The sequence below is a fragment of the Manis javanica genome, chromosome 14 (assembly GCF_040802235.1).
Source record: "Manis javanica isolate MJ-LG chromosome 14, MJ_LKY, whole genome shotgun sequence".
Taxonomy (NCBI): Eukaryota; Metazoa; Chordata; class Mammalia; order Pholidota; family Manidae; genus Manis; species Manis javanica.
In genome coordinates this window covers 59,231,368-59,252,977 of record NC_133169.1, presented here as the reverse complement: position 1 = coordinate 59,252,977, position 21,610 = coordinate 59,231,368, and the positions used below count along the sequence as shown (strand labels likewise).

General features: G+C 39.6%; 1 long non-coding RNA gene across 1 annotated transcript in view; it reads right to left on the bottom strand.

Moving 5' to 3' along the window:
- LOC140846121 (uncharacterized) overlaps window positions 1-20,843 on the bottom strand; it is a 126,929-nt gene extending 106,086 nt beyond the window's left edge. The window contains exon 1 of the long non-coding RNA XR_012125022.1: window positions 20,747-20,843. This is a non-coding gene — a long non-coding RNA (uncharacterized lncRNA). The remainder of the gene's footprint in view (window positions 1-20,746) is intronic.
- Between the last annotated feature and the right edge of the window lie 767 nt (window positions 20,844-21,610).

The following is a 21,610-nucleotide window of genomic DNA, read 5'->3' as shown; positions in this document are numbered from 1 at the left end:
CTCTAAAAAACATCCTGACCAAACTATCTCTAGAACTACACCTTGACTGGGTTTGCTTACTTCCCTTAGCTCTACTCCGCATTCGAGCCCTCCCAAAGAAACATTCCTTCTTGTCGCCCTTTGAGATCATGTACGGCTGCCCGATTCTACCCCCGGGGCTCCCTTCCCACAAAGGACCAATTCCTCCCAATATAGCCCTTCCACTACTCTCTCTCCTCTGCACTGAATTGTGGAAATATCAGGATTGGCTCCTTCCTGATCCATCCGCCTCCCAAAATCCTCCTGTCTTACAGCCCGGCCAACTAGTGTTTTATAAGCCACCAGAGGATCAGCCCTCTCTCACCCTGAAATGGGAAGGTTCACATCCAGTTATTCTCTGCATCCCCTTGGCTGCCAAGCTCTCACTGCCTGATAACTCTGTCACCCCTTGGATTCATATCTCCAGGTTGAAACCAAATACCCAAGACCCACCTTCTCTGGACACCCAAGATCCATCAGTCACAATCCAGAGTCCTTCGGATACAGCCCAAGACACTGTCTATTCTACCACGCCTCATCCCTCTGATCCCTTGAAGCTCCGCATCTCCCGTGCACCCCCTTTGCCATCCATACCCGAATCATGACTTTTTCCTCCTTTACTGCTCTCTCGCTTTTTTCCCTCATTCCTATTGTCTTCCCTGTCGCCCCACCCTCCTTTGTATGGCGATTCAAAGTCAAGCAGACTTACACACAGCATCAAACAAAAGTTACTGCCCTCATTGCCACATCAGACTGCCCTCTGAAAGGCTGCTCTGAGCCTTTGTACCTCCACTTTCCTTCCTCCACCGAAGTATTCATTTACAGCTACCTTTATTCTCCCTACCTCTGCTTCCTCTATGACCAAAGACAAGCCTATTGCAGGCGATGGCAAGACACCTACGGGGGATGTCCCTACTGGTCTTGCACCATTCACTGCATGGGTGACTTCCAGTACCCACAGTATTACTCCTCCAACCGTTTCATGAAATATCCCAACGGCTCATTCTCCTTATCAATCCCAGATCCCTGGGACTCTCGATGGGCTGCTGGAGTAACAGCCTCAGTTTACTACAAGGGGTCCTCAACCCCCCACGGTACCCTTCATATCTCTAGAGAGTATGTTCCCTCTTGCTCCCAGATCTCTCAAGTTGCATCAGATAGCAGACATTCCGAGAAAGTCATTATCCAAACTCTTGATGGCACCTCTTCATCTTCTTATTCCTCCTACTCTTGGTTACAGCTCATTCAAGACACCACCATCTTTCTCAACCACACCCTCAGCACCGCCAATTGTTTCTTGTGCGCATCACTACAGCGCCCACTGCTGGCCGCCGTGCCCCTCAATATTTCCAACTACTCCTTCCATGCAGAAGGACAACCCCTCTGTCCCCTGGCAGACATACCCCTATGGGAACCAGAATACGCAGATAATCTCACCATCCACCACTGTGTAGGCCCAACTCCACCCCCCTCCAGTGCACTTCACTGCCTCTCAATCTACACCCCTACTCCGGCTCTAAGACTTTTACACAACCGGGACACTTCTTTTGGTGTAATGGCAGCCTTTTCAACTCACTACCTCTCAACTCCGATACACCCTGCATTCTCATCACCCTAATCCCACAGCTTACACTTTACAGCATGGCAGAATTCCTTGAGCTCCAACCTCCCTTGCACTCGCACACAAAAAGGGCTGCTTTCCTTCCCATCATGGTCGGTATCTCTTTAATCACCTCAGCCATTGGGGTGGGGTTTTCGGGAGGAGCCTTGGGTCACTCTCTATGGGCAGTTAGAGATCTCGACGCCAAACTTGAGGGAGCCCTGACATCCACTCTAGCCTCTCTCCAAAGACAGGTCACTTCGCTAGCTAAAGTCACCCTTCAAAACCGGCGGGCCCTAGATCTGCTTACAGCCGAGAAGGGCGGCACCTGCGTCTTCCTCCGGGAAGAGTGCTGCTATTACATCAACGAATCCGGCATTGTAGAAACTGACATCACCAAACTCACTGACCTTGCCTCCAGCCTCCACTCTGCTTCCAATTCCAACCCATTCTCGTCAATACTAACAAACCCCCTCCTCACCTGGCTCTGGCCCATTGCAGGCCCCATAATAGTCATTCTTCTCGTCTGTCTCTTCTTACCCTGTATAATAAAGTTCATCAAATCCCAAGTCGGAAAAATCTCTAATCAAGCTTTCAACCAGCTTTTACTCAGGAACTACCAGCTTCTGGCCACAGAAGACCCCTCACCCTCACGTGACCTCCTCACCACATGCTGAGATGGACCCCTCTCTCCCCTGGAAACTGTTCCTGGAAACAATGGCCGCAGACGCCTGGTTCCTGACACCCATATCCTCTTGGCACCTTTGGAATCAACAGGTCCTCAACCTATGGTTACAGGGAACCTTCATTGATTTCCAAACCTGAAGAAGTCCACATCTACTCGTCCTTACTGTGGGGAGTCCTATCAACCCTTTCCTCCCAATCCTCAAACCCTCACTCCCTTCTCCGCCCCTGTTCAGCAGGAAGCAGTCAGAGAGAAAGCAACGTCCACAAACCCATAGAGGAGAAAGGGGGGAATGAAGGGTCCCCACCAGTAAGATGGCAAACTTCCAGTTTCTCTTCGGGGTCCTCAGTTCCCGCCGGCGCCACCTGAAGCCCAATCACCTCTCGCCCCCCTCCCAATCCCAGCACCTAGCCAACAGCCACCAGCCCCGTAGAAGTAACACCACAATCACCCTATGCCCCTTCCTATATAACCCAGCACCTTTCCCTAATAAAGCGGAATTCTCCGGTGAATTGCTGTTGTGTGTCACTCCTTTCCTTTCAGTCAAGTAAAATTAAGATTAATTTTAAGTTATTTTAAGTTAGCTATTTCATTGTCTAAAGTATTCCTATTTTTTGGAATGCTTGTGTGTGAATAAAGGGAGGTTGATGATCATCCAGACTAACTGCTGAGTGATGGGTGGTGAGATTTGTAGAAAATCTTAGTTTTATTTTCTGGAACTTTCCATCTTGCTTCAAATTTTTTCCTTTTTAAATATGAGTATTTTTTGTAAAGACCATAAAGTAATTATGACAAAAACTGGTATAAATGAATAGTTTTATTCAAAATATTTATTGCACATTCAAGAAATATTTTCCCCTGTGTAGGTAATTCATATGTGAGTGTATATTTGTGTGTGTATGAACATGTTTGTGTGTGTGTGTGTTATTTAAAGATCATTGGAAGCTATTCTAGTGTTTAACGCATTTTTCCCTATTCTTTATTATGCATCATACCTCATTTATGTATCTGAATAGAAATTGAGAAATGTAAAGGTCAAAATTTCATATAACTATTCCTCATCACAACAAAAATTAAAACCTGTATATACATATGTATTTTTATATGACATATATGGCATTTCAGAAGGAAAATAAGACAATTCGATAGTCATTGTTCTAATATGCCAAAGCTTTCCTCTTCACAAAGTAATAAGAAACAAGAGAGAAAACACATACATTTTCTTTTCAGATCCAAAGTCATGAATATCTACAGAAGCTTATCTCCCATAGTAATATGCAATGCTAAGTGCTCCATACCCCAGAACAACCTGAAAGAGAGACTGCACTCTACATAATTATGCAAATAGATTTTTTAAGAAAAAGAAAAAAGCAGAAATGACAATATGCTAATATGGCAGCAGCACTGAATACGATGAGGATTATTATAAAAACGAAGTGTTTGTTCATGCCCAGAGCCTTTTTTACTTAATATTTTTTCATGGCACACATATCTCCAAAAGAAATAGTCAAGAAAGAAAGCCCTCAAATCATAATTACCATAATTATGCTTTTTCATCTTAAAATCCTTTACACACCCCTAGAATAAATATTATATGTAGTACATAGTATCATAATTAAAGTAAATGTTCAAAGAAATGATGCATTGATTGCTGTTTGCTACATATTCTATCTAATGAGCCAGAACTACAAGTGTATATGTGTGGTATGTGTCTATTTGTTATTATTAGCATGGTGGTTTTGACTAATCTTAATTAAATATCTGCATAAAATGTTTCTACCCCATTGTATAGAATACATTAAAATATATAACAAAATTAATATTGGAAGCAGTGAATAATTTAGACTACTTGCCAGAGAAATGTTTAAGAGAAATCTTTCAAATGGAGATAAGCCTTGTAAAAGACATGAGATTAGCAATAGCTGCAAGCTCTTTACTCGGCCGTGTGAGTATATTGTTTAATTATGGATCAAGTTTAGTCTTTAGCTCCTTGACCACTGTGGATTATTCTTTGCATTTTCTTCTATGAGGTCATGCTGAGCTGTGTGACACATAGATAAAAACTTGATATTATTCACCAGCCCATATTCTCTGGAGAACATCAAAAATGGGTAAGAGATGGGAGGGGGGTGCAGAGATTTTGAGTGAAAGGCTTTGATTCTGAGTAAAAAGAGAAATTCAACTCTTATTATTCTAAAACAAAATACGACTTGCTCTGAGCAAAAGATTTAAAAAGCAGAAATATTCTTTTGTGGAGTTTAGTCCATGAAAAAAGTGATCAAAATACAAAAATGAAATTGTCCTTTTACTGTTAACATTCACAGTTCAAAGAATAGCTGAGAATGATGTCTGCATAATGGCAACTAAGGGGCAAATCGCTGCTGCCTCTCTGAAAAAAATAAGAGCAGTAATGAGAAAGGGAATTGGGCAACAATCTCTGCATTTTTGTCTTTTCCAGAATGCCACAGCCAAAACACTGGCTGGCTTCTTCTTCAACAGAGCAAAAATATTTTATTTCTAAAGTCCAGAATCTCTGTTTTTAATAATAAATGAAAGTAACCACCTTTTTTTTTCAGGAGGAGGAAATCCAAATGTGACTGAAGGATATTTAAACGAGAGTGAGAATATGTGGGCGTGAGCTCCCTCTTTGTCACTACCTAGCTATGCTTTGTGCCAGTTTCTTGGGGTTTACACAACTACAAAATGACATGCCCAACTCTGGTACTGAGGAGATCACAAATATCTTGATTCTACGACTGCCTGTACTTGTTTGCAATTCCTGTCCCATTTTCCCTTAACCTCTCTCCAAGGAGGCTTTTGCCCTCTCTACTTCATTAAAACTGCTCTTAAGGTACACAATAACATCTATGTGGCTAAATACAACAATCCATCCTCAGTCCTTGTTACCTGAGATATTTCCATTCTCTGTACACCTCTCATTTCTATTCTCATTACAGCAGTCAAGATCATCTTTCTCCTCCTTTTTCTTCTTCCTCAACACTTTCTAATGAATTTTCTAAACTTCTTATATTAGTATTTTGAAAGAACACTCCATGGATATGGCCTTTCCCACTGAGCAAGTTCTGAGTCAAGCCAAATAGAGACATACTTAAAAATGAGCTCTTTCAGAGAGTTGCTGTACAGTCAGAGTGACGATTCTTTAGCGACACGGATTTTAGGGCAGCTCCAAACTGACTTTGTTCCTAGAACGGTGGCTGGACTCTGGTATTCTTAGCTGTCATGGTCGTTGAGGCTAATGATTTTCAAGGCTTCCCTCAAGCTGGGAAGAAGGGAATGGATATAAGGCAAATTCATTCACCATTATTCTGCTGTTCATCCAAGATTCCACCATTATTTTTTAATAAATGCTCCCTGATTATTGTAAGATTTTGGTTAATTTGAAGAATTCAGAAAAATTATTTTGGCCATTTTGCACTGTTCTTGGTGCTTTTGGGGAGGAAAGGGTTTTCAGAGGTGCTTAATCTGCCATTTGGAGGTGCTTCCCTACAGGTGACTTCTATACCTAGCTGAAGGACTTATTCCCCAAAACTGATTTTAGCTCAGGTTTTCCAGTAGGCTGAAATGATGCAGAGAACCCCAAGCAGAAAAAACAGCAAAAGAACCGCACCATCATGTACTTGCAAATGAAAGATAAAGTCCTAAAGGAAGTCAGAGAGAAAAAAGAAACTTTACACAGTAATATTTTTCATCAGAAACTATACTAGCCAGAAGATGACAGAATAATATTTTGAAGGCAGGGGGGAAAAAAATTATCTTAGCATTCTATTCTTAGTGAAAGCATCTGTGAAAAAAAGGAGAAATAAAAACTTTTTATGACAAAGAAAAGCTGAGAAAATTCATTATCAGGAGCACTGCTGAACATCTGAATATTCTATCACCTACAAGTTTTTATTTTGGTTTTGTTTTTCATGAAGTCTTTTGTTTAATTAAACTCTTTAACTTGAGATAGATTCACATGTAGTTGTAAAAAATAATACAGAGAGCCTGCATACCTTTTAGCAACTTTCCCTTAACAGTGATATCTTGCAAAACTATACTGCAAGCAAGATACAGACACAGATGCAGTCAATGTAAAAAGCAGATCCATTTTCAAAAGTCTTCCTTATAATTCCATTTTACAGCTACTGCCACCTTGTTTTACCATCCCTAGCCCCTGACAATAGTTAATTGAGTCCCCATTTTTATGATTTTTGCCATTTTAAGAATGTTATATAAATGGAATCAAACATCTTTCAATACTGGTTTTCTTAATTGATCATAATTATCTTAAAATTCCTCCAAGTTGCTTTAATGTATTAATAGCTCATACCTTTTTATTACTGAGTAATAGTCCATCAATAAACAGTTAATTTAACTCATCACCTGTTGGAAGACACCTGGGTTGTTTCCAGTTGGGATTATTTTGAGTAAAGCTGTTATGAACCTGTTATTTGTATACAGGTTTTTCTTTGAGTACAGATTTCATTTCTCTGCAGCAAATGCCCAAGAGATCAATTGCTACATCCTATAGGAAGTGCATGTAGTATTATAGGAAACTGTCAAACTGTTTTCCAGAATGGATTACCATTTTAAATTTCCATCACTATTGTATGATTCACCTAGTTTCTACTCATTTCACTAACAGTTAGTGCTGATATATTGTATTTCAGCTGCTTCCCTGTTCATCAAGGGGAGAAGTGAATTTAACTGGGCAGCTGGACCACTAGGTTAAGAACTGGAATATGTATGAGTCTTGGATGGTGAAGAGGTCATAAAACACCCTGCCATTCTGCTTTTTCTCCAGACTCTATTCAGTTCTCCACCCTCTTAACATCTGTACTAGTTTCCTACTGATGCTCTAACAAACCACCACAAATTTGGTGGCCTAAAACAAAGTTATTCTCCTACCAGTCTAGATGTCAAGTCCAAAGTTGTGTCTTACTTAGCTAGGCTGCCTGCATTCCTTGGCTTGTGGACCCTTTCTCCATATGCAAAGCCAGCAGCATGTCATGTTCAAACTCTTTCTGCTTCCATCATGACAACCTTCCCCTTCTAACTGACCCTCCTGCCTCCGCCTTCTGAGGATCCTTCTGATTATAGTGGGCCCTCCTAGATAATACAGGATAATCTCCTTGTTTCCAGATCCTTAATTTAATCAATTTCCGAACATCCTTTTACCGTGTGAGGTAACATATTCACAGATTCCAGCTACTAGGATGTAGACATCTTTGGGGAGCATCATTCACCCTAACACACTACCTTTCGGGGCTCTCCTCGGTTTGTTTCTTGAGTTGTTTGTAGGGTAGGTAGTTGCACTTAGTGGAGAGGAGCAGGAAGAGATTATGAACTATATGTTTGTGCCCCTCTCAAATTCTTAAGTTGAAATTCTAACCACCAATATGATGATATTAGGAGGTGGGGGCTTTGGAAGGTGATTAGGTTATGAGGGCTGTGTCCTCATGAATGGGATTAATGCCCTTATAAAAGAGACCCCAGAGAGCTCCTCCTTCCCTTTTCACACAGTGAGAAGGTGGCCATCTGCAAGCTGGAAGACAAAGTCCTCACCAGAATCCTAAATATTGGCACCCTGATCTCAGACATCCTGCCCCCAGAATGGTGAGAAATTAATTCCTGTTGTTTATAAACCATCTACTCTATCATTATTTTGTTTCAGCAGCCTGAACTAGACAATGAGTATACACCATCTTTGCTTGGACTGGCAGTATAATATTATTTTTGTCTCTAGCTGTGTCATATTCAAATTTTGTAAGTACCTTTCCTCTTTGTTTGTTTGTTTTAAAATTCAAATCACTGATCAAAATATTGAACAAGACAAGGCCCAAGCACAGAGTCATACAGCACAGCTAGGGACTGTCTCAATCCATTTTGATCTTACTGGAATATGCTCGGAAATTATAAATCCATGTGTTTGTACCACCACCAGGTTAACTCTTCTCCATTTTTGCTCTAATTGTAAAAATGAAAATTTGCAGAGTAGCCAACTAAAATCAAAATGATGACAGCATTTCCTTCTCTCGGCTGCCTATGTTATTGTAAGGCTTCCAGTTAACAGGAGGCTATTAGTAGTTAACTTTTTGAGAGTCAAAAGTTTTACACAGGCTTTTGACCATCCAGGAGTCAGTGCCCCAACCCTCACAGTGTTCAAAGGTCAACTGTACTTTCATTTCTTAGTACACTCAATATCATTTTTAAATTAAATTATTTCAAGTTCTCTGTTTCATAAAACATTACAGAATTATGGCATAATCATGTCACTGTTCTGATATAACCCAAATCCATCCTTTTCCCCTTTTGAATTTTGGGATTAGTTCCTCAGTTGCATCTTGAAACCTTCACACTTTGATCCTCAACATTGTTAATGACAGTTCTAACTGGATTTTCAGATTCTGCCTCCTGGGATGTCTTTCTTCTTAGTCTGTAGGGAGATGTAAATTACAAATAACCAAGTCTCTTTATTAATTTCACATTTTATGTTGGTGTTGAAATTTCTTCTATAAAAATCATATTTATTTTACCACCTTTCTATTTTCAAGATCATTCTCTCACTACCTGAATTCTTCACCCACCCATTCCCTCCACAGGTGGGACAGACTTCATAGGGGACAGGAACAGTGCTCAGCTTAGGGCAAGTAAAGATTAATAAACCGATCATCTGGTAAGCATCCCAGTCATGTTAACAGTGGACCATTTGCCCCTCGCAGTGATCCTGGCCACTCTTTGTTCACAGTCTGCCTCTGAGACGGAACAAAGCTTTTTCTTGTCTTTAGCAGTTCCACAAGCCTTAGAAACTCCAGCCTCTCCCCTTCTGACACTGCTCTTCTAAGTCTAGGCAGTCCTTTTATTTTCCTTCCTTGCTAGGTGTCCCTCTTTCTACCTCTTCCACGTGTCCTTTTATATTCCCAGCTCTTGAGAAAGCTTCCTCAGGCTGCATAAGTTCTCTTAGAAATATTTTCTTCCCCATCTGAATGGAGATTGTATAAACTCAGGCTCTTTTTCTTTTTACCACACTCCTTGGGCAACGTGCCCTTTCAGGGCTCATACAAAAGACAAACCTGATTTTTTCCTATCTGTACTTTTGAAATATACTTTTTAAATATCTTAATCCCATGGCTGATTATGACCAGCATTTATTTCCACTTAACCACTTCTTGTCATGAACAATTTCTTGTTTTTTGATCAGACTTAGATTCACAGAAGCAGCATCTTAATCTCTTCATTTGTCTTTTGAAAAGTAAAAAGACTATCTTAGGTCCTCTTTCTTTAGCACAGTTAGATTCCCAGATGGTTGAAACTTATCATGACTTTATCTTAATGGTATTTACATTTTTTCTGCTGTTTATAGTAAAAACCATGTTTAATGACAATCTTGATTATTTGCTCAAAATGCTTTTCCTGAACAAAGACATTGCAACCATTCTTCCACCAATTTCCTTCCCTAAATATTATAAAATTTCCACAGAGAGCCATGTCTTTTTTTTTTTTTTTTTTTTTTTGGCTCTACTTAGAACAAACCAGCTGTCTGCGGAGCTATCAGCAGGGTTTATTTTTCTTGGCTTAAATGCAAACCTCTAGTTATTAATATGGGCGTGAATTCTTCTTGCTGACAATTTAAGATAAAGTAAATTGGAAGTGACATAAAGGAGTGTGTGTGTGTTAATGTGGATCACCAGGGTTCTTCCCTGACATCCTGAACGGTCTTGTCTAGGTGGCCCCCATCGGCAACCACTGCAAGCGATCCCGCACTATTAAAGGGGTGGGCATTCTCACTTATCTGTAAAAGTGACAGATGCAGCATGTGATTGTAAATTAGCAATGTGAAGTCAGTCCCCAGAGATCTCCAAGCAGGCTCCCCCAACCTCCCTCCACCCGCCTGCTATTATTTGGCAGCATCTCAAGCTTTTAACATTTCCTGACTTGAGGCAGTAAGTCCTCTGGGTTTTGGCATATCTCTTTCTTCCTCCTTTCTCCTTAATTTACAGTCATTCAAACTAAAACTAGTTTAAACATAGAAAATAATTGTAAGTATTCTTATCTTCACTTTTTGTGGCCCAAAATAATTTTTCTTTTTCTTTTCTTTTTTTTTTTGGATGCTTTCCATGTCACAGTGCTTCACAAACTTTATTGTGCATAAAAATCACCTAAGAGTGCTTATCAAAAATGCAGATTTCTAAGCCCCCTGCCCAGAGGTTCTGAGTCAGCAGGTCTGGCAGGCAGCCTGTGATTGTATATATAATGCATTCCCCAGGTGAACTTTATGCAGGTGGTCTGTGCACTGCCTTTGAGAGGCATTAGATTCAATCCTCAATCTCTTTTCAAGCTTAACTTATGTGTTTCTTTCTATTTTTAGCTAGTTTACATTTTTCCTTAGGCAGTGTTTTTAATACTGAAGACTGTTGTCTTTACTTTCTAACTGTGGTTCAACCATGTGAAATACGCCCTCCTGAGCTCTACAGCCCTAAACCACGGTGCCACAGGGGGAATGAGAGCACAAGAGCGGGACAACGCCAAGCAGAGGTCCTGCACTTCGTGATCTCCCATTTTATGTCAATGGTGGGGCCTGTTTAGAACGCATCTCGGTCCATTGTGACAGCAGCCACATTTCACTCGTAAGACAGTCCTCATTTAAATATTTTATATCAAAGTAGATAGTACCTTTTCGTTGCCCCATTTATGAAAAAGAGCATGTTCATATAAAATATTTAAATACTATTAAATTTATAAGGCAACTCATGCTATAGCACCTTAATCAAAAGCAAAATACCACATGATGAAATGTCATGACTTCAAAATGCATAGGGACACACGGTGGCCGAGACTAAATGTCAGCAGTAAAATACTTGGTAATGAAATGAGCAAGACCAAAGGTCAGGCTTCCATAAAAATCCCATCCCAGCTCCAGCTTCATTTTAACTCATTTTACAGTATGTATAGTAGGTCGTCTATACATCCAAGTGAACTGTCCTTCTTGTGCACTTCAGGCTGGGTATCTCTGATGACAGGGAAATGGCCTAAAAACTCAGATGATCTGCCTGACAGCTGCATTTCTGTACTTCCAAACTCCAACCTCCAACCTGCTTTTTCCCTAGCAGCCACGCGGGCCTCCCTTCTGTAGCAGAAATAAGCAGGCATCTTCTTCCACGGCACTGTCCTTTTGCCAGAGGATCGCCCCCAGATATGTCAATGGTACACTTCCTCAGTTGCTGCCAATCTTTACTCATGCTCTCAATAAGGCCTCCCCTGACTGCCCTACCCCCAGCTCTCTTATCATAGTCAAGTTTTCCCTTTTTTTTTTTTATGGACCATATCAATTTATAACATTTTTACTGCATTCACTGTTTACACCCCCACCCCCATCCCAGTGTAAGGAGGTCTGTGCAGGAATCTTTTCTGCTCTGTTGACTGAAGCATCCCAAACACCTTGATGATAGGCATTTTATATGTGTTTATTAAATGAAGTGATTTTATTTCAACAATTTTAGTTGTGCCTTCTTACATGAATGAGGAAGGCATGTAATGGCTAGAAGACCACAGAATCCTAAGACATTGTATACACATAAATAAATAAATGCATATATGTTTAGGATCAGAACTTAATGCCTACACTTTGGACTTGCAATTTTTTTTATGTCTGACCTTTTCTCATTAAGTTTGTAAGACCCTTATGCTGCACCTGTAAAATTATCGTGCTCTTCAGTTCGCGCTTAAAGGTCACACATCCTTAACTCTAACACATCTGCTCGTTTTTCATTCCCAAATGATCTTTCTTGTTCTTCCACCCCTTACCACCCCAGCTTCAAAAGTCCAACATCAACTGTTTCTATGGAAACTATTAGAGATGTAACATCTGTAATGCACAAGAAAAAGAGGTAATAGGAAAAACTGATCCAGAAGTATCACTTGCATTAAGCACAGTTTCATAGTTCTGTAAGAACAGAGTCTGCAAATGACACTCTTTCTGAAAGTTAAACAGAGATAGAAGGTTAGAAAGATCATCATTTCATCAGAGGAAAAGATTCACAGCTTTGTAGTGAATCACACTCAGTTCTTTCATTAGATTCTTTGTAGGCACTATATTTTAAAAACCTGTTTGTCTTTTGATTTGATTTAAAGAGCGTTTCCTTTTTATCTCAAAGTCTGCGTTGTGGTGGTGGACACCCTCATAATCCCACTGTCATACCCAACAAAAGCTCAGCTAAAAAGTTTATCTTCAATTTCTGCTCCTCTCCTATTGTGTACCTACAAGTACAGCAAAATTACGGGCAGGATTTTTTGAAGGCAGTTCAGTTAATTTGGCAGCCTCTTTAAAGTATATCATTTTTCTATCACTTTCATCAAAAATATGTCACTGGAGTTCCTCTTCAAGTGGTAGAGGAAAGAAAATTTTCTTGTGAGAACTTGTATCCAATCCAAGAGAAAACAAGCTTAGCAATTATAGGCATGTAGGCTTTGTAGAGGAAAGAGACATTTTTCTTTAATAGTTCAGCTGCTGTCATCAATTATTCAAGGCCCAATTTAGATGTTGTTGTTCTTTAAACTCTACTGGTTAACTGATTTGGGATTAATGTGCTAGCACTGGCCAGAAGCTACCTTATCCTGCCTTCACTGTAAACTGCTCTCTGCTCTGTAGAACTGAGTTCCCCTGGCCCTTAATTAACTCCTCTGACCATCCTGTAAGGCCAAGCGGACTGATTAGCCTCCCTGGTGAAGCTGCAAACACATTGATGGCTCTTTCTTATCTGACATGGAAGTTTAGGGGTCTCAGCAGGTTTTTTTTTTTTTCCAAATTTATTTTGTAGAGACTGAAATGTTTTCTACGTGACTATTTCTCCTAGAGGAATATTAATACAAATATGTCAAAGCCATCAACATTGTTGACTCCTAAGATAATTATTAAATGGGAAGAAAATTCATTGAAAATAAAATGAAATCGAACCCAAGAAATTCAGCACCTATGATATCTACACTACTTTGTGGGATTTCTTGATTTGAGATCTGAAGACTTAATGGGTTTTGAGCTGCGACGGGTGCCTTTCCATCTCCAAAACCTTCCTTATTGTTTCACTACCTGCTTTTGTCCTTAGCTTGTCTGTTGTCTTATCTTAGCCTTTCTGTACAATTGTTTTGCTACATTCTGAAATAGTAAATGAAGTATTTAACTGTAGAAATGCTTTCTAATTTTTCAATCCATTACTAAAAGGAATTATTTTAATACATTCTAGTAGTTGGCACGGTGTGCAACACTACACACTGCACAGTGAATATTCAGTGAATGAAGAAAGAATTCTTTACACCTTTTTTCTCTCTTTGAAATTCCTTGTGACAATACAGCAAATTGAGTATGACTTTAGGGAATAAACCAGAGAAAATAATTAGGTTACTTCAATATCAATTAGAGTGTGATTCTACATAACACTGGCTTGTTGTTGTTATGGAATAAAATTATTTCGGTGATCCTTCTGAGATAAAAAAAATTCTTTCAAAGAAATCATGAAGGAAACAAATAATAGGGACTTAGATCAAGTCCTTCCTGTCCAGATGTTTTCTGTGGATATGTCCAGAGAAATCACTCCATACTTTCCAGAGCAATTTGGGACTCACTGGCCCTTTACTGAAAAGGTCTGCACCTCTTGGGGTTTTCAGACCCTCTGGACTTTGAACCTCTGGTTTAATTGCCAGCATTCTTCCTTAACCAAATACTAGTCCTTGACTCTTTATCTGGGGGTGGGGGGGCCGCGGTGGAGGGGATGGTGGGTGGTAATAGAGATATTCATTCTTCAAGAAGAGATGGATAATTTGTTAGAAATTAAAGCATCTTTGAAAGCTTGGGGGTAAAAAATGTTATGTCTTTTCAATCTCTCTTTTTTTTTTTAACTTCTCCCATCAATCAGCATAATAAATTGTCCTGGAAACAAAGGGTCAATCTGTGCTCATCTGATAATTTTTTGCTTCATGTCTCCATTTCTGAGATTTATAAAGTAATTGTCAAGTGGTCTTAGTCAGATGATTGCTTGTGATTATTGCATCTTTAGCTCAGGACTCTGCAAGTTTTCTTCAGAACGTGACTAGGGTATACGTTAGTCTTTCTTACTGTCTATCTTTCTGAAGTCCACACCTTACAAACATTTGGCCACATAGTAAGAAAGCCCACCTTTTCTGTCGATACCTCCCAAAGGGACACTTGAAGGTGACCAAACTCTTCTGCCCCTATTGCCTCTTATGCTTTTACTCTGTTCCTCATTAAATCAATTAGTGGCATGAAGGGCAAGAGTTACTTCTTTTAAGTGATACTTTGTCTAAGATAAAAGTTGGTAAAATGAATTAATATGTAAGTATTAACAAACCTTACAGAATCCCTGGATGGGTATGATATTTCAGTTTGTAAGTTAGAGCTCAGCGGCCAAAAACTCCTAGTTATGAACTAAAGAACTAAAGAAATAGAGAGCAATCAGCACAGTGATGGAAAGAGAATCAAACTTGAGAGAAAATTGTGGGATATGTTAATAGAGCATCTCATCCTTCACGTGAAAATATGGAAACCAGTAAAATGAGCTTGAAATTCCTGTCACTAATTATTATCCAACAAAATTCTCCAATCTAAGCCCTGCTTTACCCTTGCTATTTTTGTCCCCAAATAGCTAACACTTATTTTGTAGCAAGCTCTAGTCTCAGCACTTTATATGAACTAATTAGTTTAATCTTTATAACACTGAATGTGATATAGGAGTACCCATGTCAAAGATAGGGAAACTTGGCCACAGAAAGTATAAACAACTTGCTCAAGGTCACACAACTGATAAATGGCTGAGCCAAGATTCAAACCCAGACAGGCCAGAGGGAGAGTACTGATTCTGACCTCTGTGTTCCCCTCGATCATCATTAGTGAATCAAGTAGTCTCCCACTGCTGTTATGAGAAATTACCCATAAACTAGGTGGCTTCAACAACAAAAATTTATTATTTTACAGCTCTAGAGGTCCAAAGTCCAGATTGGCTTTCACTTGCTAATGTCAAGATATTGGTAAGGCTGTGCCCCCTCTAGAGGCTCCTGTCTGCCTTCCTCCACCGTCAAAGCTGGCAGAGTAGCATCATCAAAGATCTCTTTTTCTCTGTTTCAGTCATCACATCACCTTCTCTCTATAACTCTGATTCACTTTCCTCCCTTATAAGGGGGCAGGACCCTTTTAACTACATCAGACCCACTCAGATACAGGCATACCTCATTTTATTGCACTTCAATTTATTGCACTTTGCAGAAATTATGTTTTTTACAAATTGAAGGTGTGTGACAATCCTACCTTATGCAAGTCTATCAGTGCCAACAGCATTTGCTCACTTTATGTCTCTGTCACATTTTGGTAATTTGTACAATATTTCAAGCTTTTTCATTACGATTGTATTGTTATGATGATCTGTGATGGGTGATTATGACTTAGCTGAAAGCTCAGGTGGTAGCATTTTGTATCAGTATTTTTAAATTAAGGTCTATACATTGTATTTTTAGACATGATACTATTGAACACTTATGCTACTATACAGCATTGTATAGTAGTATACAGCATTGTATAGTAGTATGAACTCTAACTTTTATATGTACTGGGAAGCCAAACACTTCATTTGACCTACTTTATTGAGATATTCACATTATTGAAGTGGTCTTAAAATGAACCCACAATATCTCAAGATATCCCCAACACAAAACATTTAATTCAATCATACCTGAAAAGTCCCTTGTACCATGTAAGGCAACATATTCACAGGTTTAGGGAATTAGGACATGGACATCTTTGGGGGGCTATTATTCATCCAACACTGAATCGCAATTTATTTGAAAGTTAAGTGCCTGAATTGGATGTAGGAATTAGAAGTGACTGCTGTGACTCTTGATTTCATTCTCCCACATTTTTTTCACACCTGAATTATGAAATGTTTCTCAAAGAAGACTAAATACTCTCTCTCTCTCATATTTTATATGGAAAAAAGTTGCTTTGAGGTCTTCTTAGCAGGTATATGCTTCATGATTGTGGCTGTAATTTTAAAGAGTCTATTCTTACTTGTTCCTAGATACACACAGACCCTAAGACAAAAGGTACACAGCCAAAAGGCCTGGCTGGACTTGGAGCGCCTCCAATGTGAAAATAATCTATTCTCCAGACCTGACTGCACTGGCGTGTGCTCAGGTGGTGCTGACCCTGCAAACAACCGTGATCACAGATGGCAGGTGGATGGGCCTCAAGATAGCACATGACAGAAATTCCCTCTCTATCTCCTTACCATTTCCTCTATCAGCCATAGGAAATTTGAAAGATAATTTTGAAAGATGGGGTAGTATGCCAAGTAGTTAGAAGACTCTATTGGAGAAAAAATAAATAAATTCAAATCTAAGCCTAACAGATATGATTAGAACTTTCCTCATATGTAAATTCAGTGTGGTAATTGCCTTCCTTCTTGTTCCCCTCTGCAGAGAATGGAATTGTAACCGTTATCCAAGTTGGGGGAGGTGGGAGGGGGTGAAGCAGTCATATTATGAGACACTGCCAGAAACATTTCCTGTCTTTGGCTTCTGCAGAGACCCCTGCAAGTATTCTGAGCAGGGAGAATAAGAGGACCATGGCCAGGTCAATATTACTAGGTACTCATCCTGACAATCATTTAAAAATCTGTGTTGCACTAGGAAAAAACTGACTTTGTATTTATACACTTAATATATGTTGCTCAAGAGCGTATACCTGTTTTTCTGACATACTTAGCATTTCAAAACACTATTTCTTTTTTAAATCTTGACTAGACCAGTCAATCAGTTCAGTTAAAGTAATGGCCAATTTGAAATTTCCCCTGGTATTTTAACACACCTCTTTAGAACACTCTACATAATAATCAGAGCAAACAAAGACAATTTGCTTTTACACTGGAGTAGCTAATGCTTTCCTTAAAGGTGTAACTTGATTAATTTCTTTTATGAAGCTAAGCAGGGTGATCCAAGAAGAGAAATGCCATGTAGCTACAGAACATTATTAGTCATTATAATAAAGGCCATGATAACAACCACCCCAAAATAGAATATAAATAGATCTTAGAGCAATGACACAGTGGATTTTACGGAAGGCAGCAAACAGCTTTAAAGAAAAGGATAAGGACCTCTCACAGTAAAAAATGAAATCTTGTTTGTCCCAGGGAAAATGAAATAAAAACTAGCTATCTTTCAGTCTCTATTCTAGCTATAGATTTACATTGTCAGGAGATGCTCAGATCTACAGACACTCGTGCCCTTTCCCAACGGATGCAGGAGGAAGTTACTCCTATCAGCTATTGTTTAATGTTATGAATCCAACTTGTCAGCATTATGATTCATGACAGCAAACAGAAAGAGCATGAAGCCTGCATTTCTGTGGGTTGGGAATAGATTAGAGTATTTAGACAGCTTTCAGGTCCAGTCTCAGCCAGTCTTCCTGGACATAAAAGAAACTACAGAAAATTCTCCAGATCTCCAGAGACTCAGAGTGAGATCCAGAGAGATAAATCATTACTTGCTGAAGGTAAGGGTCATGAATATATCATTGACGCTTACACTACCAACCTTAGGGAAAAATCCTGTTCTTGTGTGTGAATAAAAAAGGTATATTAATCCTAAATACAATTGGAGATATGTGTTGAGATTTTCTATGTGTCTATCCAAATGGGCTGGTGAACAACCACCTAACGGAGAGAGCATTTGTATACATGTGTACAATGCTTGCCTGTTGAGTCAGGTGGCAACTTTTATCTACTCAACAACAAACGTCTCTGCCAGTGGTTTGAATTCCATCCTTCATGACCACACTTCATGCCTTAGCCCTAGATTTACTCTCTTTTTGGTTCTCAACGATTATTAGGCAACTAGCATACTTAAAGGACAACCTGAGCTCAAAAAATCTCAGTCAAAAAATATATATATAGACTCTCTCCTCCAAAACATTAGTGCCTGGGGGAAAAGGAGGGCATTTCTGAAGTCTGGGTAAGAGTCAGAGGTTGCTTCTGAAGACATAACATATGGATTTGATTCTGTGGGATGATTAAGTGCTTGACATTTGGAGAAAAGGACGAGGGAAGAAGTATTTTGCTTACAAGTAATAATGCACACGAAATCATGGAGAGAAAATGAAGAATATGTCATATGAGAAGAATGGCTTGTCTCTCAGAATCTTGGAATGTAGGTCAGGTGACTGAAGTGGGAGGAAAGGTCAGATGAAACTAAACAGGCTGTTTGGTGAGGCTCACTAAAAATACGCTACATAGAAATTTTAAACTGTATTACATATTTACTTTATTTCCTAATGTATTTAAGTCGATGTGTGGGTTAGAAATATAATGTTGGAAAGTGGCTTGAGGAGGTGATAACAGAGGTAGGAAGTATAGTCAAGTGAGAGAGAATGTGGGCAGTGTGAACGTGAGACCAGAGGAAGAAATGAAAGTTGGAAAAATATTAGACATGAAACTGAAAGTATTTGGTGACATGTGAACACACATACAAAAAGAGCTTTATCTTGAGTTACTGTACAGACACCCCTGCATTAGGGCAGAAGGTAGTGGAGTAGTAGAGAGAAGGCAAAAAAAAACTCGGCCTGAAGCAGACTGAGAGTCATGTCCATGTAGAAATACCCAGAATCCAGTTGAGCGTGGACTGAAAATAAGCTCTGGACTGAATGTAAGGATGTGGGGGTCATCCTGAAGATGGTGAGCTTTCATACCAAGGCTGTGAAAACGACGCCAAAAAACACACATCAGTAGAGAAGGGAGTGGAACACAAAAACCGAGGCACTAATGAGATGCATGTTTATTTTACCCCAGTCATTGTCACCTCCACTAAGTGTATCTGGGAAGAGGCAGCACGTGGATTTGACCCAGAGACAATGCTGATTCCTCCGACTCTCTTGGGCTCCTACATGCATCCTCTCCACTTATCCATTACACAAGTGATACATGCATATGTATATCAGGCTTTACAGAAGGTTAAAAAAAACCAAGATTTCAATATACAAAGAAAAGATTTTGAATCTCCTGTAGCTCAATGGAAAAGCAGTCTAGAAGCTAACCTGGCTAGTGATTCTTTCCCAAAGATCCTCCCCTAAATCTGCTGTAATAAACAACATCCATCTTTTACTATAGAGCACCCATTTCCCAAGGGGTTTGATCTTCTCTTAGGATTCCTCCTTCTCCAGTAAAACATTTCTGCTCATCTTTGTTATTTAGTCTAGAATAACATACCCTATGGAACTTTGATAAAAGAATCCAGAGTGATTATAAGGACTCCAGGTCTAGTCTCCTTAAGTTCTGCCTATGAGTTTGGTGTGCAAAAACATGTCTTTTATTTTTTGAGCATCCAGTGGATAACAGTTGGAGCACAAGTGTACTTTTTCCTCTAGTATTCTTACTATACCTATAATAACCTGAGGTTGATTAAATACACCAGGTTCACATGGGGTGATTCAGATTAGGCTATCTCCTGCTGAATCTGAGAGTTCAGTTAAGCTTCTAACAACTCTAACAGGACCCCCCTCATCCACAGACAAGATCACCAGCAACCGTGCTCCACACACTGTGGCGGAAAAGGCTTGCCCTGTATCTATCCTGGTGAATGGGTCTGGTCTCATCACATAGCCTAGGGGTACAGACTCCCTTATGTTTCTTGAGAACAGCTTTACCCAAGTGGAGTCTATGCCAGAACTTTCCATCTATCCACACCTCTCATTGACAACTGTTAACCCAATGAAAGCTAGATTATTAATGGGAGTGAAGAGTCATTGAAATATGTGAACATGGAGATAGAAGTTGACAGTGATGGGAAAGAAGTGAAGGGGGAAGACTTTTCAGGATGAGAAAAATTTGAGAACATTTGCAGTCTGAGAGGAAGGCATACATGGTGGAGGGAAGAGATTGAAGACACTAACAAGATGGTGGAATTCATAGTTCAGGGGCCCAGAGGAGACGGGGGAGTCTGGAAGGAACTGCATAAGTGAAAGCCTCGAAAATTGTTGGTTCCTCTTTATCAAGAATGGAAAAAAGAGAAGAGTTCAATGAGAACATTTTCACATTTGTCTATCAAGGTCCTAGCCTAAAAGAAAAGCCGTTCAAGGATAGAAGCCTGTTTTAACCCCCCAACCAGTGTCAGCTGCCCTGTCCTCTTGCTCATACAAGTGCAAACTGAGGCTTGTGGGAAACAGTAACAAAGTGAAGTGCTTGCCATCAAGAAACCAATGCTTCACAGTAAGCAGTTGTGATAAATCAATATGCATGATGTTATAAGTTGTTATAGAGATTTTGCAATAATTTTCTAAATTGGTCATCTTTCTCTTGTACTAAAATAGGCATTCAGGAGCCACTTACAAATGGGACAGCTTTTTTATAAGAAAGAACATGTTTAATATAAAGAGATGGGAACTAACTTACAGTTGTGGAAGAACACCCAATGTTGCAGGATGATAGAATTAAAAGTGTTTTGCTTCTGTTCTTACTTGGATCACTGCATATAAACTGCATGCATTGAAGAGCTGTATAAACCAGAAAACACAGTGCTAGCATGATTCTGGATCAAACTAACCAGCTTCAGAAATGTCTGACTGAAACTGATATTAGAATGAAACACAGTGGTAAATATGGGCATTATACAAAAATTACAACCACGAATCCATCAAATACCAACAGCAATTGGAAGGTAGGAAGGGAGGTGAAAACTTAGGATCTGACATTGAAACACAATAGTTGAACCTTATTAAGAGACAGTGTATGTGGTCTATGCCTTCCGTGTCTGTGTCCTTGTATCTGTTTCTCTCCCTCTGCCCTCCCTCACACACATACACACACACACACACACACACACACACACACACACAGAGCAGGAGGGTCTGATGCAATTCCTCCCACAGAAAGAGACTGTGAGATGTCTCCCATAGGCGCATGCATTCAGTTCTAGCTCAGGATGGAGAATCCGGGTTCCATTACTAGTTCCCACAGGATTGCAACACCAAATTACTACAGAGGAGTTGCCAAAATAAATATTATCTTTTAAAACTCTAAAAGCTCCACAGAAAAGTGTCTTATAACTACTCAGTTGTATGTTACTTAAATTGGCAGACCAGGACAGCAGCAAAGCCATGAGGTTTATAATAGCAAAATAATAAAAGATGGCCAAGAATGGCACTGGCACATTTCTGGGCATGAATCGCCGCCACACAACAGGTTTTGAGACAAAATAAAGTAGAAGATATGTTTCTTATTTTAACTAGGAAATAAAGGTGTTTCTCTCTGTGTTTC